Source organism: Myotis brandtii, unplaced genomic scaffold (genome assembly GCF_000412655.1).
Source record: "Myotis brandtii unplaced genomic scaffold, ASM41265v1 scaffold125, whole genome shotgun sequence".
In the NCBI taxonomy this organism is placed as follows: domain Eukaryota; kingdom Metazoa; phylum Chordata; class Mammalia; order Chiroptera; family Vespertilionidae; genus Myotis; species Myotis brandtii.
The window spans coordinates 4,507,697-4,521,071 of record NW_005354385.1 but is presented as its reverse complement, the minus strand read 5'-3'; positions in this window follow the sequence as shown (position 1 = coordinate 4,521,071).

The window sequence follows — 13,375 nt, the reverse complement described above, 5'->3', positions numbered from 1 at the left end:
TGATATACAGCATTTCCAACATCCTAGAATGTTCTCTCATGTCCCTTTGCAGCCAGTCCCCGCCCTGACTCACACTTCTGAGTAACCATTGATCTGCTGTCACAACGGTTTTGCCTTTTCTAGAATTTTGCATAAGTAGAATCATATGGTATGTAGTGTTTTGTGTCTTTGTTCTTTCACCTAGCATCATGCTTTTGAAATTCATCCATGTTGGTATGTGTGTTGGTAGTTTGTTCCTTTTTATTGCAAAGCTGTATTTCATTTCAAAAATGTACTGCAATCTGCTTAGCTATTGACCAGTTGTTGGACATTATTCACTGCAATTTTAATTTGCATTTTCCTCATTACTGAGAAAGTTGTTTATCACCATTTATCTATTTTCTAAGTGCCTGTCCAAGATTCTTGCCCATTGTTCTCTTAGACCTCCTTATTCTTTATATCCTGAATCTAAACCCATTGCTATTATTTGAATTACAAGTACCTTCCCCCACTATGTGTACTGCTTTTCTGTTTCTTAATGATGTCTTTTGATGAACAGAAATGATTAATTTTATGGTGGTTAAATATAGAGACCATTTCCCTTTTGGTTGGTACATTTTGTCCTGTTTAAAATAACTTTTCCTATGCCAAGAACATTAAAATGTATTCCTTAATTATTCTATACTAGCTGCATCAAAGTGTGTTTCATATTTAGAACTATACTAAACTTGGAGTTAATTTTTATATATGATATAAGAGCGGGGTTAACTTTTTTCCTTTATATTTGTTCATGTTTTTAGTATTTTGGTTAAAATATCTAGTTAAACTAATACTATTTTTGAAAAATCATCCTTCCCCATCAGTCTATGTATCATTTTATCATAAATCAAGTATCCATATACACATTGTTCTTATTCTGGTCTTTGTAGTGTGACTTCTAATCCATAAATATGATTTAACCTTCCATTTGTTTACTTCTTGACTTTTTCTCAATAATATACATATAAATATATTTTTTCCTAATCTATATATACATATATAGATCGGGAAAGTGGTAAATATATATATACATAAACATACACATATACATATGTATTGTAAAGGTTTATTTTTTCCTTAAAGCTTCTTGCTGGTATATAGAAAAGTTCATTTTTATATGTATTGACTTTTATTATTTTTTACCTATCAATAATTACTTTATTTTTTAATTTAAATTCTTTATTGTTGAAAGTATTACATATGTCTCTTTTTCCTCCCATTGATCTCTCCCAGCTCGCTCTCGAATTACTTTATTTTTTAATTTAAATTCTTTATTGTTGAAGATATTACATATGTCTCTTTTTCCCCCCATTGATCTCTCCCAGCCCGCTCTCGCCCCCCAGCACAGGCCTTCACCCTATATATTGACTTTTAGACATCAACCTTGATAAAGTCACTTATTATGAGGCAGATGATTGTGGAGTCTTAGAATTCTGCACACTGAAGACCCAGTAAGGCCAGTGGTTACTTCTAAGGCTTGAGAGCTGGAGAGCCAATAGAACCAAGTCTGAAGGCCTGAGAACCACGAGCATCAAGATCAGGAGAAGATAAATGCTAAGCAATCATGAAAGAAGCAAATTTAACCTTCCTCCAGCCTTCTGTTTCATTCAGACCCTCACCAGATTGGATGGTTCCCACTCATATTGCGGAAGGCCATTGATTTCATTTAGTCCACCAATTCAAATGTTAATCTCTTCTAAAGGGTGTCCCAAATTCACGCAAGAAGTAATTTTGATAGAAAACACAGGTTTCTAATTAAAAATTGTAAATTTATTATTGATTCATAAAGTATCCAGTATAGGGTTATGTATGGAATAGCACATCGGGTAAATGGCCTCCACGGCTTTGCTGGCACATATGCACTCTTTTGTTGAAATTTTCTATGACCGTTTTGCATAAATGTGGCTGAATTTCGATGAGGCTCATTTTCATCTTGATGGCTTGGTTAATCAACAAAATTGTTGCATTTGGGGTTCAGAAAATCCACGAGTTATTGTTGAGAAACAAATGCATCCACAACGTGTCACTGTTTGGTGCGGATTTTGGGCTGGAGGCATCATCGGACCATTCTTCGAAAATGCGGCTGCTCAGGCAATAACAGTTAATGGAGGCCATTTACCCGATGTGCTATTCCATACATAACCCTATACTGTATACTTTATGAATCAATAACAAATTTACAATTTTTAATTATAAACCTGTGTTTTCTATCAAAATTACTTCTTGCGCGAATTTTGGGACACCCTTTAGAAGCACCCTCACAGGCATACCCAGAAATAATACTTAACCAGATATCTTGGTATCCCATGGCCCAGTAAAGTTGACACATTAAATTAATTATCTTACTCTCATCACATACATTCTGTGGACTTGTTGCTCAAGCTCCCAGTCCTCACCATTCAAGGAATGGAGACATGCTCTAAGGCAGTAAGGCTTCCTGTTTTGGATCTTTACCACAGAGATGGAAATTGTGTGTGGGGAAGGGTGGAGGATGGAGCTGATTCATCCAAGTAATGGTATTTGGAAATGACTTTACAGTGATCTGTTTAGGTCATGTATTTCGTGTCCTCCTGGTATTGATTTTTGTTGCTTGCAATTAAAACAAACAAACAAAAACCAAATAATAAAAAACCAAACAGTAGCAGTACTATTTATTCACAAAATAAGAATATTGTTACTTAATTTACAATCTCCCTTTAAACTGACTGACTACATCAAAGGGAAACAATCGGTATGATGAAGACCTAGCTTAAAGCTTCTCCAACACTCATTAATCTCTCTTTCCAGTGATAACAAAAAGGTAAGTCTTCAAGCTTAGAATTTAGGGCAAAAAATAGTATATTGCTAGCAGTGAATGAAATTGTGTTATATTTTCTTTTACATATTTCTATTTAAGCCAGGTATTATTGATTTTCAATTTATGACATGACAGAAAAAAAATGTCTAAAAAAATAATTTAAATAAAAATTGAACAGTTGAAGATTGATATTGGAAAATAATCAAGAACATGTGACTGAAATTTGAGAAACAGTCCAAGCGAAGGGATCTGGGCAGTGGTTAGCCTAAGCCACTCTCCATTATCATCATACTCCCACGACCAAATCTCCTTTCTTTCCAAATTCCCCTTCAAAAACATCTCAACATCTTTTATTAAAACTTGTTCCCTATTTTCTTAAATTTCTTCCCTGCCTGTCTTCTTTGGAGTTCTCAGATTGACTTTGTCTAAGTTCTAAGGATATCAAAGGCTGATTGTGTACAACAGAGCAGACTCCACTGCGCCACGGTTAAAACAGCAGACACTCCGAAAGTCATCCAAAAAAGCAAAGCCTTCTAAGGCAGTTTATTTTTAATGTATAAATTAGTCAGAGAAAAAATGACTTTAAGTGTTTTTGTGTGCACAGGCCGCCCTGCCATGCCAGATGAATCCCATCATCCAGAAATAGCTGAGCTCCATCCTGGTCATTATGAAACTCAAGCTCATTTCAAGACAGGCGCCAGGCCCTGAATGCACAGGGACTGTTGAGATGCAAGTGACTGCAGACTCCATCTTCCCTAGTTACAAACAGCTCTTCTGAAGATGGCGGTTCCTCATACCCCTTGCATACAATTTTTCTACATTCCTTCCACTCTCTTCCCACTTTTTTGGCTATGTTTTCATTGGCTTTTAACATCCTTACAGTCCTTCTGTTTTTCATTTATGGTGATGAAATTAATAACTAGACTATGATGTGAATCCAAATATACTTGTCTTTATTTAATTGAGAAGAAAACCAACATTTTGTTTTCATTTTTGTTCTTCAGCAGTCTTTAATTGTATCTCATCAGTGAAATGTTATCAGAATATTCAATGCTGATAACACGGCCAATCTTATTTTCAAGTTAGAGCTTTTCCTGTGGGCTGTACTTGGCACTGTCCTCTACCTGATTTGGACTTTAACCACTTTGGCTTCAACTGAGGCAAAGATAACCAGTAAACCGCCTGCCATGAATTTGCTGTGGGGCCACATGCTGTTGCAGAAACAACCATATACATTTGCCGGGCAAAGACAAATTCCCAGCAGACAGATTACAGCAGCCTGGTCCCCTGCACTAGATAGGCTCCAGGGAAAGGGAATCCTGAGGCATGTGCGTAGAATAAGGAAGATGACAAAGGGAGGAGTGTGCCACACTTCCTGAGATAAACCTTCCACAGCAGCAGGGTTCAGTGCACTTCCACCAATAAAGGAGGGAAGGCAGCACGACAAGGTAACAATAGCTCTGGACTGGAAGTTATGAAGACTGTGTTTGAGACCAAGCTCCACCACTGAACGGTTGTGTGGTTTGGGATTAGGCTTGTAACCCCCTCCCCTGGGCCTCAGTCTCCTTTTCTGCAAATGGGAAAAATTACTACTGCCCTGAATAGCTCATAGCACAATTGCAAAGGTCAAATATAAAACTGATTATGAGAATTGCCTTGTGGAATATAAAACGTTATATGAATATAAAATGGTCTGATTAATCATTATCTTGCAGTTATTAATGATAATAATAGTAAACACTTTGCCCCTGAGTTGAGCAAGCAGCTATTAGTATTCCAGCAGTATAAGCATAAGGATAAAGTGAAATGGCATCTAAATCTCAGAGGAATTTTTAGTGCTGTGATTTTCAAATGAAGTTTCTTCCTGAGGGATCATTATTGAAGAGTTTCTCAGGAAAAAAAGAAAGTTTATCCATGAGAAAGATTTAAATGGAATAAGCTGATTTTTAACATGCAAAATGGTTGTTAGTTCCTTCTCTAGATGCTCACTATATATTCCTTTTCTGAGAGAGATCCATTTACTTTCTGCATTTTAATAGCGTTGTTATTTTCTGAAAAAATATTTTCTGAACACTTTTATGATGCCAGGAGAGTGAAGAACAAGAACAATAAATATACTTATGAAATCAAGACATGGATACTACTAAAATGGAAGGAAAAAAACAAGCAAACTTAATGATAAAATAAAACAAAACAGCGCGTATGGAATAACTTGGGTAGAGTGTTCTGAAATAGTCATGGGATGAACCACAAAAATGCACTAACAAGTTTTTAAGTTACTTAAAAATTAAGTAGATGTTAAAGAAAATGATTATGTTTCTATTCCTTCATTAGTGAGTCATGAATTTATTTTGGATTTTTTTTATCTCAGTCACAGTAATATTATGGTCTGACTAATTCTACAACACCAGAAAAATACTCAAGAGGACAGACCTAAATCATGTGATTATTCATAAGCTATATTTGCTTCAACTTACCCTGTTTGATATTTATATAGTTATACCATATTTCTTAGGTTAGCAATTCCATCCTTGCATAGTCAAACTTTCTGTGTATGAACATTTAAAAAATATCCCTTGTATACAAGACTTATCTTTAAAAAAACAAAATCTAGTTTGGTAATCTTTGTCATATAATTGGAGCATTTAATCCATTTACATTTAATGTAATTACTGATAGATTTGTGCATTTTTAAAAAACCTTACATTTTGAAATAATTATAGATTCATAGAAAGTTAGAAAGATAGTATAGAAAGGGCTTTTGTACCTTTCATTCCATTTACATCTTTACACTAATAATGCAATATTCAAACCAGGAATTTGACTTTGTAATTATCAGGTGTGCAGGTTAGTAAACCCACAATTGCAATCAAAACAGAACTCTTCCATCACTACAAAGGTTTCCTTCACAGTCAAAGGCTACCTCTGTATAGTCAAAGCCACCCCTCACTCACTCCACCAGTCCTAACCCATGGTAACCAATGATCTGTTTTCCATCATCATAATTTTGTTGGTTAGACAATGTTATATAACTGGAATCATACTGTATGCAATCTTCTGAGAGTTTTTTCGATAAGCATGATACCCTTGATCCATACAAGTTGTTGCATGTATCGATAGTTTCTTCCGTTTTGTGTTTTAGTATTCCGTTATATGATTGGACCACAGGTTGTTTAACCATTCACCTATGCAGGGATATTTTGGTTGTTTCAAGTTTGGAGCTCTTACAAACCAAACTGCTAACAAGTATGTGTATATTTTTGTGTGAAAATACATTTTTATTTCTCTGGGATAATTGCCCAGCAATGCAATCGATACCAGTTGTGGTAAGTGTGTTTAATTTTTTTAAAAAAAATACTGCCACAATATTGTCCACAGTGGCTATACCATATTACAGTCCTATGCATGTGAGTTCCCATTTCTCTACATACATGCCAGCATTTGGTAGTGTCACTATTTTTTTATGTTAGCAATTCTAATAGGTATATAGTTATGTCTCACCTTGGTCTTAATTTGCACTTAATGGCTAGAATATCTTTCATGTGCTTATCTGCCATTCACATATTCTCTTTGGTGAAATGGCACTTTATATTGTTTGCCTGTTTTCTAAGTGGGTTGTTTTACTGTTGAGGTTCAGCATTCTTCTATATTCTAGGTATGAGTTCTTTAAAATATGGTCTGCAAATAGTTCCTTCCAGTTTACAGGGTGTGTTGTTTTTTTCATCCTCTGTACATGGTATTTCATGCAGTAAAAGTTTTAAATTTTGATGAAGTCTAATTTATCAATATATTTATTTCATGAATCTTGCTTTTGGTGTCATGTATAAGAACTCTTCACCAGCCCTCAGGTTCTGAAGATTTTATCCCGTTTTCTCCTACCCCGTGAAGTTTAGGTTCTTTTTTATTGGGGAGTAGGTCAGGCTATGGATACACATTTTTCATCTTGGTAAAAAATCAATTGGTCATAGTTGTGTGGAGCTATTTTTGGATTCTCTATTTTGTTCCAGTAACCTAAATGTCTATGCCTCTACCAACACCACACATTCTTGATTATTATAATCATATACCAAGTCTTGAAATCGGGGACGATTCTTCCCACTTTATTCTTTTTCAAAATTGTTTTAGCTATTTACCCCTCCACATAAACTTTAAATTGACTATATTACTTGTTTCTTACTATTTATCCCAACTGTTCTATGTCTTTGTTTTGTTCATTTAGATATTTATTTTCTTGTTTTTTTCTTTTTGGATTATTTTCGATTACTTTACCACCTCCTCCATTAGCTTGGCAGTTCTATGCTTTTTTACTCTTGTCCCAGTGTTTCCCCTAGAAATGTATAACAAATTAAATTAATAGATACTTTACCCTCTTCCTGGACAATGTAAGAATCTTAAAATACTTTATTTCATTCTCCCAACTTATATGCCATTGTTATAGTTTATTTTAATTATTTCTCTACATATTAAATGACATAAGATTTTATAACTATTGTATACAGACAATATTTATTGAATGACATATTTATCATTTTTGTTTCTCTTGGAAGCATGTCCGAATTTTCACATGGCGTCATTTTTCTTAAGCCCAAAGAGCACTCACTACTATTGCTTTCATTGGAGGTCTGCTGGGGAAGAAGCACCTTGATTTTTGACTGAAATGTTTTTACTCCACCTTCATTTTCTAAACATTTTTCCATACAGTATGATTTACTAGTTGGTAGTTGTTGCTTTTTTAAATCAGATATCATGATTTTGAAGATATGTTTCCTGTCTGCCATGGTTTCTGCCTTCCCACCATAATCATGATGTGTGTCCAGATATGCCTTCTTTTTATTTATCCTGCATAAGATTTTCAAAAGTTCTCAGCTATAATCTTTTTTTTAAATACTGCTTTTGCCCTGTTTGCTCTCTCCTTTTCTTTGGGATTTCAATTACATATATTTCACTTTTATCTTTGTGTCTCCTTTTATGCTCTTTTCTCTATATTCCATTACTTTAGTCTCTCCAACCTTCATTCCATATATTTTCTTCTGACCATTTTACCAATTCTTCCTTTAGTTACATTTAATCTGCATGTAAATCTATCCATTGAATTCTTAATTTGGGTTATTATATTTTTAAATGTAGAACTATTGTATGATTACTTTTCAAAGTTTCTATTTTATTCTGCCAGAATTCTCAGTTTCACCCCTTTTAACCTTGAACAATAGAAAGTTCAGTTATTTTAAAGATCTGTGTCTGATAACACTAATGTCTGGAACCCTGAAGATCAATTTCTGTTGTCTGGTGTTTCCATTCATGTTATCTTGTCTACTCATGTATAATGATATTTATTTGTTATGTGCCAGACACTTTATTTGTAAGATTGTTAGTAGAAATAAATTGAGGACTAGGATGGTGTTTTCTTCCCTCAGGAAGTATTTATGTTCATTTCTATCAGGTACTTGTGAGCAGCTACAATCTGGGATCACCTCAATTTAATTATAGGGATCAAGAGAATCCTAAAATGAGCTGCAGTTCCTATGAGAACCTATTTACTTTCCTTTACTCTTTCTGCAAGGATGCAGCCTTTTGAGGTTCCAAACCCGAAGAACCCAAGGCCCATTTGGATTTGTGCCTCAATAGAACATGGACTCTTTTTACTCTTAGCCCTTTGAATCGGTCAGATGTTCTGTTCAGTCTCTCACCTGTCTATCTGGACCAGCAACAGTGACCATATCCCAGCCGGTGTGTCTCAGTGGTTGGGCATCGACCCATGCACCCAGAGGTCCCTGGTTCAATTCCCAGTTAGGGCACATGCCCCCGTTACAGATTCAATCCCTGGTAGGGGACATGCAGGAGGCAGATGTTCAATCTTTCTATCTCTCTCTCCCTCTTCCTTCCTCTCTCTCTAAAATCAATAAAAACGTTCTTTAAATGGCCATAAACACTGGGCACTATTCTCAATATGCTATTTTAAAATATATGTGTGTGTTTTTTTTCAATTTGATTTTAGAGAGAGAAGAAGGGAGAGGGAAAGAGAAACATGGAGTGCACCCTGGGGATTGAACTGCAACTTAGGTATGAGCCCTGACGGGGAATGGAACCAGAGACCTTTCTGTGCATGGGAGGCCATTCAACCAACTGAGTGAGCCACACCAGCCAGAGCTCCATAGGCTCTTGTTCTCCCTTACTTTTAACCCTTTGACCAGGAGGCTCACCATCTACTTCACTCCTGGAACTTCTAAGGTGCTGGACCTTTCTCTCTCTTCAATTATGATTCTCACTCTCCTTTTTCTTTATGCTGCGTATAGATAAAAGGGGGTTGCATATTTCTATGAGGGACTGTTACTCTTTCCCTTGGCCTCTCTCCTCATTCCATTCCCACACTTCCCTCTGGGAAGATGAGTGAGTTTGGGGAAAACCTCTTGTGGGCTGTGCTCCTTCTGGAGCTGCCTCTGCACAGAGAGGGCCCCGTGTCCGCTCCCAACCATGAGGCCATCCCCATCTCCTCAGAGTAGTCCCTGCAGTGTTCAGTTCTAGGTTAAGTCCATTATGGAAAGTGAAGACATGAGAGGCCCTTTGACTACATATTAAATGTTATTCCTTGATGCAGCTGTTATCCACAATGAAACTATTATTTGTGGTCTCTCTTTGTTTGGCTTCTATCTTATTTTTTAATAGGTTTCAAGCTCAGGAGAAAAAAAAAGCAGGAATGTCACTTACTGATTCCTTAAAAGCCTCCAAATGGCTATTTACCAAAAATGTCTTATTATAGCCCATTCTGTGGTGGAAGCTCTTCTTCAATCCCAATCTTCATCAGCGTCATTACCCCAAGGTCATGACTGCATCTTGAAGCAGTACACTGATACATCCAGCCATATGCTTTGTTCCTTCCTGTTGCCATATTTCATTCACAGCCTGGGATTCATGATGTGTTTAGAGTCACAGGAAACTGAAAACAACGGGTGTGAAGGAATTTTCCCAAAGACACAGATACATAGCAACATAGAATGGAACAAAAACAACTGAACAAGGTGTACATTCTGCCCACAGCTATAATACCAAATTTTACCTGCTCTAAGCAACTCACCCAGTTATTAACTATAGTTTACATTTTTACATTAGGTGGGGGGCTGGTTTTTAAAACAAAATATTACAGAGCCACTAAGTGAGATCTGATGTCACCTAAGCCAAGGGAAATATTTCCCTAACTGGCTAGAACAAAAGGGCCTGAACAATATGAACAATAGTGCAGAATTAGTCCCTAAACCCACAAACTGTGTTTATATCGACATAACTGTAGATAATACTCCTTTTTTTTCCCTTAAAACATTACCATAAGCTTAATTTTCCTTTTTTATTTTTCTGAGAACTTCTGCTTATTTGCAACTTTTTCTGGGCCATAGCAGCACTCCAAGAGTGTTTTGGCAACAGCCTCTGTTGTGGTCAGCAACTCCCTCTGCAGCTGGGATTTCTAAAAGAAGTGAGGAGCATTTGCTTCATAGTGCTCCAGCAACCAAGCAAAACTTCTATGGGAATTAGTCCCAGAGCCCCCCCCCACACACACACACACACACACACTTCCCTTCCTTCATGTGATCAAGGAGATTAAAGCCACTGGTGCACATTTCAGCAAGTATGTCACTCACAGTGGGGATAGTACAGGGTCATCATCCTAACCACTGGGTCCTGAAACAGGTCGTGGGAAACTTCACTGACTAGTAATCATGGAACTAATGACCTGTGTGGCTCAAGTTAGAGAGCTTGTTAGAGGTTAAGTCTATCTCCTCTGAAGTAGAGATGTGCCTCTCGATAGATATGCACACGTATGTGTGTTTGGTGGGCAGTGGTACAGAATTTTTCCAAAGACAACAAGGCAATGGATTTATTTAATCCAGGGGTGGGGAACCTTTTTTCTGCCAAGGGCCATTTGGATATTTATATCATTCTCAGGCCATACAAAATTATCAACTTAAAAATTATGTTGCTATGAAAAAAACCTCCTAGGTTTATTGAATTTTGAATCCCACTGTGGTTGCTTTGGCAGGGCCAGACCAAATGATATGATCCATGGGCCAGACATTCCCCACCCATGGATTAAATAAACATAAACATCTAGCTTTGCCTTAACCACAATCAATAAAACAAAATCAAATAAGAACAACAACAACAGCAACAAAAAACAACACAAATTTTCCTGTCTAAGCAGCAATTGAGTGTAAGAGGCCAGAGGTGATGAAACTTACAAGGTAAAGGTCACAACTAGCATCTTACAAGGTGGGAGTTGTGTCTGGCTAAACCAAACTGAGCAAAACCACTATAAGACATCAATTTCAATATCTGGAAAATGCTTTGATATTTACAAAAATGGTATTGTGAAAATATAGATCACTGGTTAAATTCAACCTAGTACCCCAGGATGTTGCCATCTTCCAATAACCTTCAAACAACAAAATAACCAAAGAAATTGATTTGAGTCGCCATAACTTTACATAAATATCATGTTGGATTCATAGACATTAGAAGCCTATAAGAAATATTCTGTAAAGTCCCATAGATAGCTCTCTCTGAAGCCTAGAAAACAAGCCATGGGCTTTTTGTTTCTTTTAAAACAAAATTAATATTTTATTAATGATATTTTTATGTAATCCTAAAAAAACTTTCTCTCAATATTGACCTACTCTCACAAACATCTGCCTTCACTTTGAGGAACGGGTGATGTTACCACCATTAACGCACTCCATTGAGGGTCAAACACTTCCACTTTTAATGACCAACAGTTTTGAAACCCCACATTGAGCAAAAGGACATTTCTCACAAGAAAACATGCTGTTAGCTCTGACAAAGGGCTATTTGTGAGGTTGCCTCCTGCTTGAATTGCCCCTTAGCAAGACAGATGCTGGAAAGGGAAGTTCAAGAGCCATTCTAATCACATCCAGTTTGGGTTACTTCCTCTGCTTGCTTCCAGCACAGCTGTTCAGAATAAAACAAAAAGAGGAAATGGGGACATCCAGACTGAATATTATTAGTGCCTGTAGAAAACCCTCTCAGGGAAGGAACCTGTGACATCACAGAAATGTGTCATCTTCTTTATGGACCTCTGCTCCCAAAGCAGAATGTATGCAAGGTCTTAATGCAGATGATTAATGCTGACACACAGCTAGCCCACAAGGCAATAACTTAGGAAAAGGGAAACACTCAGGCAAAATCTTTCCAGGAATTAAAATGTTATTAACTCAACCAATGTTCCTTTTAACCAACCAAATAAACAAGGGTGAGTAGAGAAGCCCCCAGCAAAACTCTGGACTGAATCTCGGGAGCTTGGTGTTTTAATTCCTCTCTATAATTTTGGGCAATCATCCTAAATTCACTTCATTCCTCTAAATCTTAGTATCTTTGTTTTTTTAAAGGAGGGAGATGATTCTTATTGATTTTAGACATCTATGTCGGATGTCCCATAACACATAAAATTAATCTATTTATATGTGACTCATTACCTCTACTAATGCCCAACTAATAGTCCTTTCTCCAGTAAATCTTACTGTTTAGGATGCCATCAATTACCCTGTTTCCATACCTAGACATTTGTTAGTTCTCTCCTATTTTTCACAGCACAGTCCTCCCTTAAGTGGTTCAATATAGTTTCACTAGTTATTTGTATTTTGTGAAAAACTAGTTCCATCGATTTAATAGCTGAATCATCCATTTTTATCAATCTTCTCAGTAAAATCCTTAGCCCAGCTCTGTCCTCCCTTATTCAAGCATTTACATCTTAGCTGGTCTTCAGCCATTATGTTGCAGTGTACTGCCCTCTCTTACAATTTAGGTTTTTCAAAATCACCTGAGTTTATTCTTAAATGATACATAGTATACATCTCTACTTGAAATCCTTCAGTCATTCCCCACTGGACATAGAATAAAGTCTAGCTTCTTAGTGCATTACCCAGGGTTCTTCAGGACCATTTCCTAAAACAAAACTCCACCCACCCCATCCTGGGAAAATTCTTGATTTTTAATACTCTCCTGAATGCTTTTGAACCTCTGTGTTGATATAAATCTGTCCCCCAAGACTCAGAAGCATCTCCCCTTGTGCTTCTACTGCTAGTTGGCCCCTCTGTCCTTCAGAAGTCATTCTTAGTATTTGCTTCTTGGGGGAGGAAGTTGAGAAGTCCAGAGAGGCAAATGTTAGATACTCATTCCTTGTTCTCTCTCCACACTAACAAAATTAAATTCCATTTAAGAAGAGGAAGTACAAAAGGGAGACACCACCTGGAAACAATAATGAGTTGACAGCCACAATTCCTTAATTTTGGTTTGTTCAAAGGCTTCATCTTCATGGGTATATTGAAGGGTATGTTTAGTTTAGAAGTCCAGAGAGGCAAATGTTAGATACTCATTCCTTGTTCTCTCTCCACACTAACAAAATTAAATTCCATTTAAGAAGAGGAAGTACAAAAGGGAGACACCACCTGGAAACAATAATGAGTTGACAGCCACAATTCCTTAATTTTGGTTTGTTCAAAGGCTTCATCTTCATGGGTATATTGAAGGGTATGTTTAGTTTAATCGTAATAAATA